Source organism: Salmo salar, chromosome 23, assembly GCF_965601325.2.
Source record: "Salmo salar chromosome 23, fSalSal1, whole genome shotgun sequence".
In the NCBI taxonomy this organism is placed as follows: domain Eukaryota; kingdom Metazoa; phylum Chordata; class Actinopteri; order Salmoniformes; family Salmonidae; genus Salmo; species Salmo salar.
The window spans coordinates 23,702,501-23,708,338 of record NC_138313.1 but is presented as its reverse complement, the minus strand read 5'-3'; positions in this window follow the sequence as shown (position 1 = coordinate 23,708,338).

The window sequence follows — 5,838 nt, the reverse complement described above, 5'->3', positions numbered from 1 at the left end:
GCAGTTGAACAATAGAGTTACCCGTTACGGGAGATGACTCTGCTCCGATGTTCAAAGCATGATACTTCTGTTGTGTGGATTCTTTTGAGGCCCACTGCAATTTTCCTCTGTTTTTCAGAAATAAAATGTATCAAAATAAGACTTTGAAAGATTCCACTTTTCTCATCGCATGCTTCACAATCTTTGACACGTCAAACTGGTCTCCCAGATATCCATCCTTGATCTTTCCAAATATCTCTAATGGTCGTCCCAGTGTGAGTTTTTTTATGCGTGTGATGTCATAATGCACTCATTGTTCCAAAATGTGATTGTTAAGCAACAGGACAGTTAACCCACGCTGCCATCAAACCAAGGCACGCTGCCTGCTAATTATCTATATATTACGTTTTAACATGTCAATTTCAAATTATATTCTAACAAGTTTTATTTTCTAACAACAGTTTGAATTGAGGTGTGTTCCGCCTCCTCTTTAATTCACATAAGAAATAGCTCATTTCACTCTTGCAAACAATTTATGTTTGAGGCTTTACTGAGCCGGACAAACTTCTCTCTCTTCGACAAGAGCTCAAGCACTTCTCCAGTGTTTCCCCAGATCAAGTATTCAGACATTTGTGCATCTCTAGTCAGAACAGGCCTTGCACAAACTTTTTCCCCCTGGCACATTTTCTGGCTTGCGCCCGCATTGCCTTCATTGTTGTTTTCCATACAAATAATAACTTTGGGCATGTATGCGTTCCTATCAAAGTAAGTGCCTTATTTTCTGTATAGCGTGTTGTTGTTTCTACTGTAGCATACCTTATGTTTGCAAGGAGCATAATGTATTTACTGTTTTATTCCCATTTTCAAATATTGGTGATAAATCATGCATTCCAATTCTTGCATAAATTATAATGGACACATATGATGTGTGTAAAATAGTTTTTTAAAGGTTGTATTGATTATGATGAGTGAATGCTAAGCTATTTGCCAGCTATATGTGGCGCCATGTTAGTTGACATCATACAATGCATTCTGGTTGTCACTCAAGCGTCTGTCAGACCAAAGATTTTATAACAAAACGAGATGAAGAGATGGTTCACTCGACTGACTTATTGTGCTTTCAAGACAACTGGGAACTCTGAAAAATATGAGGTCAAATCATGATGTCAGTGATCTTCAGGTCGGAGCACTAGAAAGAGGCCCGAGTTCCCGAGTTGGAATTCCGAGTTTGATAACCGTTCAAAACTATTTTTCCCAGTCGGAGCTTGTTTTTTTCCATAGTTCCCAGTTGCTTTGAATGCGTAGGAAGTTTGAGATTTTCCAGTTCCCAGTTGTTTTGAACGTGGCATCAGATTGTAACTATGGTACCTCAGGGTTGCCAGCTCAGAACCCCTTTCCAGGAGTTTTATCATTATTTAGCTTATGAACCTTCTGTCTGTCCCCGATTTATTGATAAATCCCCCATCATAGTAATATTTCCTGCATCATATCCCCCCACGATACCTTCCCCCATTCCTACCCTCCATGGACTTGAAACCCCCCCACAAATTACCCCCCTAAAATGGTTTCCTCCAAATCTGGCAACCCTCTTAAGCATTCGCGCTATGGTTAGGCTAGGCAGTAGGTTTGTATTTGGGGTGATGATTTGTGAGGTGATAACATTTTATTTGCTGTAAACAACTTGTCAAGTCATGTGCTCCGGTTCTTGTATACACTGTAACAAGTACATTGAAGATTTGTAATATGCTGAAAAGTGACCAAACTAAGTTCATATTTTTCAGGCTAGTGGCGCAGCCATCTTTGACTTTGACTTTGTTTATTTGCATTTTATGCTGCATTCAAAACAACTGGGAACTTGGAGAAATACGAGGTCAAATTGTGATGTCAGTGATCTTCAGGTCAGAAAGTCAGAGCTCTAGAAAGAGGCCAGAGTTCCCGAGTTGGAATTCCAAGTTGGATGCCTGTTCAAATTGATTTTTCCCAGTCGGAGCTTGTTTTTTCCCGAGTTCCCAGTTGTTTTGAATGCACTGAAGTCGGAAGTCGGAGATTTCTGAGTTCCAAGTTCTGAGCTCCCAGTTGTTTTGAACGCGGCATTATAGTGAATGGCATTCTGGGATTAGGAAGTTTTCGCTTGTCAAACATAAACAAACATGGATGCCATCATAAAGAATTTAGCAGCTGTTAGCTTAGATGACATGACACACATCTCTTTTCTAAACAATATTACCTTTCTCCCTTGTGCTCACCAGAGATGTGGTACATTGTAAACAAGTCTAGCTTTTAGGTCGCTAACTTACATTTAGTTTTTTGTCAACGCAACCTGTTATTTAGACTGGTTTATGGAATGAGTTTGGATGTGGATGTGTTCTGTGTGATGCTTGGATGATGAAGTTAACATTTATCTTTTACAATAAAAGGTGAGGTTGAGGAATAAAGTTGTGAAGACATTTATTTCCCATCAGTACAAAACATTGTTTAGATGCTTTGCAGAAGCATTTATTGTATCATACGTTCTGTTTCTACTGTTCCAATCACATATTTGCTATGGTATGCTGCAGGGACCACTCAACAATGATCACAAATGTGTGATCGTACGCGTCAGAGGGTTAATCAACAAACGCATCCCAACAAAAAACAAATCATTTTCCCGACATACACAAAGACCTATCCTCCACTCCAGTTTTAGATCATTTTGTTTTTGTTCCATTCTTTGACACTACTGTAGCCCATTCATCTTCACCCACTTTGCTCAACGCGCTGCTCGATTCATCCTCTGCATCCACTTCCTCCATCTTGACACCCTGAACCCACAGTGGGAAATATAACTTGAACGAGCCTCCAAGTCAGAATTAAATGTTGTTACCTGAGTTGTCGAGTTGTGACGTTTCACCACTGACCTTTTGCCTTTTCAACCAAAAGATGACAACAAATCCGTTTTGACTATTTCAACCTTATGGAGAATGTAGCTAGTTTGACCATATATCAATGTTAGGTGAGCTAGCTAACTTTATTATTAGCAATGTTAGTTAGCTTATCAAGCTAAATGAATGAGTGTTCACGTGCCTTTCAAGACGGAGGAATTCTTCAATCAACAACATTTTTGCTTATCAATCTACCTAAAATCTTATTGACTGAAGGTGAACGCAACAGGTGAACTCAACACATTCATGTCAGACTTAAAGCCAATTTAAGCTTGATCTGCAAAGACGAAAATGAGTTTGAACTCCTGGAAAGACAATGGGGATAGATGCAGTAAAGAGGTCAATGGAATGCAGATTGTGGGGGATAGGACGCTGGATTGGTGCACATTGAACAAATCTGATCTAACAAAGTGGATATTTGTCAAATCTGTCAGGATTGATGTATTGTAACAGGCCGACAATGTGGTTACTAAAATCCAATTTGGATATATTTGGCTGTTTTTGCTGCATAACATTTAGAAGTCGTCCCTTTTCAGGTTTAGAAAAAGTGACTCCCATCCGTATAAAATGGTAGCATAGCTAGCATACAGAAATCGGTGGTGGTAGTCAAAGTAGTTTTTAACTGTAATGTAGTTGATTGATGACGATGACATGAACATGTATTGGGATTGACATCTATACAGCATTATACTCCAATTTTACCTCAACATAGTGTGAAATACACATATAAACAGGCAATGGGGAGATTCTGGATGGAGATGCTGGTGGGAAAACGGTGCAGACTTTTTTCTTCCTGCTATCTTGGCTGAGCTCCTATGTCAAGCACCGGGAAACGGACTCCAACATCTCAGAACAAGTAAGGTCTTGTCTTTTTGTTTAGCCAGTTGCTTGTAATTAGCTGGATGGCTACAGAGATTAGCCCTGAATCACTGTGAGTGATGTGGTGCAGACCAATGTATTGGATGTGTATGACAGCTCCTCGAAGCGCAAGAAGTATGAATGCTCTGACTTCTATGGAGGCTGAATCTCAGTAAATGCTGTACCTCCACTGTAAACCAAACTGTCAGTAATTCAATCATTCCGATTTGAACTCTGCAGGTAGCTAATGCCTCATGCTCGTAGCTCCAATCGCTGGATAATATGGCTTAGTATGTGGAAGGTAAGGAGCAAAACTGTTCATTCATTCATTAGAGGAGTAGGCAAATTGGTGTCAATGCACACGCTGACGGACAGTAAGAGAGTCAATATTGGGAACTGAAGGGAAGTAGGGAACATCACGGGGAACGTTCGGTCAGGGTCAGTTTGTTCAGGCCAGCCCAGGGCTTACTATTGACATCTATGTGTGTGTGTTCGTGTGTGTGTGTGTGTGTGTGTGTGTGTGTGTGTGTGTGTGTGTGTGTGTGTGTGTGTGTGTGTGTGTGTGTGTGTGTGTGTGTGTGTGTGTGTGTGTGTGTGTGTGTGTGTGTGTGTGTGTGTGTGTGTGTGTGTGTGTGCGTCAGTAACTGGCAGTCAAGTCAATATGACATATGAATATTGAAACAGGCATTCTCTCCTGGCTGCTTCAATTATTCATTAAGCCATTCTTGCTCTGAGACCAGACCACTGTCTGCACCGGCACAACATCCCCTCTCTCCCTTCACTGTTTAATATACTCAAGAAAGCAATAGAGAGAGAAAGAGATAAAGAATGGAGAAAGACAAAGAGAGAGAGTGTGCACCTCCCAAACCGACTGCCTTCCATTAGCACCTCCTCACACTCTTCACAATAGAACAACAACATAACAGTGCTACAGCACACTAATCACCCTCTCTCCATTCACTGCTTAGAGAGAGAGAGAGAGAGAGAGAGAGAGAGAGAGAGAGACTGACAGAGAGAGGCAGAACGACATATAAATTAAGTGCTACAGGCGACGATGGAAGTTGAATCACCTCTGTGACATCATTCCCCAGGTGTCCTTGGTGATGAGTTACACCGTGACACTGTTCTCAAATCTGTTACCTTGGAGATTCGATTCTGTTGCTGTGCCTCCTCATGCCCTTGGGCTGTAGGTGTGTGTGTGTGGTGTGTGTGTGTGAGAGAGTGACAGGCCAAGGCAGTGTTGGGGTCACCAGAGACCCTCCCCAGCTGCCAAGCTGCCCTGCAGAGAGACACCAACACAACCCTTCATGACTAAACTGAGCCATCTGCCCACCTCTCACACACACACACACACACACACACAAACACACACACACACACACACACACACACACACACACACACACACACACACACACACACACACACACACACACACACACACACACACACACACACACACACACACACACACACACACACACACACACACACACACACACACACACACACACACACACACACACACACCTGTCCACAGTCTCAGGGCCGACCTTGTCAAGCAGAGAAAGTTATCAAGAGCAGCACCTCTCCCCTCCTTCCTAACATTAGCATCTGTTCCACCCCTGAGTGCGGGTGTGTGTGTGTATATGTCGGTATGTGTGTACACACACTTGCATAAGCGTTACTCCTGTGGGAGTAGTAGGTGATACATTAGGTACATTTGCACCGGGAATGTTCACTCTGCTGAACAATAGATAGTTGTGTATGTGTGTTATGTTTTACTATTCTTGTGGGGACCAGAAGCCCTCACAAGGATAATAAAACAAGGAAAATTCAGACAAGTGGGGACAATACGCCGGTCCCCACTAGGAAAAAGGCTATTTTAGGCTTAGGGGTTAGGGTGGTTAGGAGTTATGGTTAGGGGTTTTGGTTTTCCCATAGCCTGTAGGATTGGATTCTGAATAGAAGGTTCAGCGCTTCTGCTCTTTTCTAGGGATCACAATATATGGTCTATACTTGGCATGTCAGTTTCTCCTTTACGGGTGGCACAAATTGGTATATGGGGGAGGGGAATGGG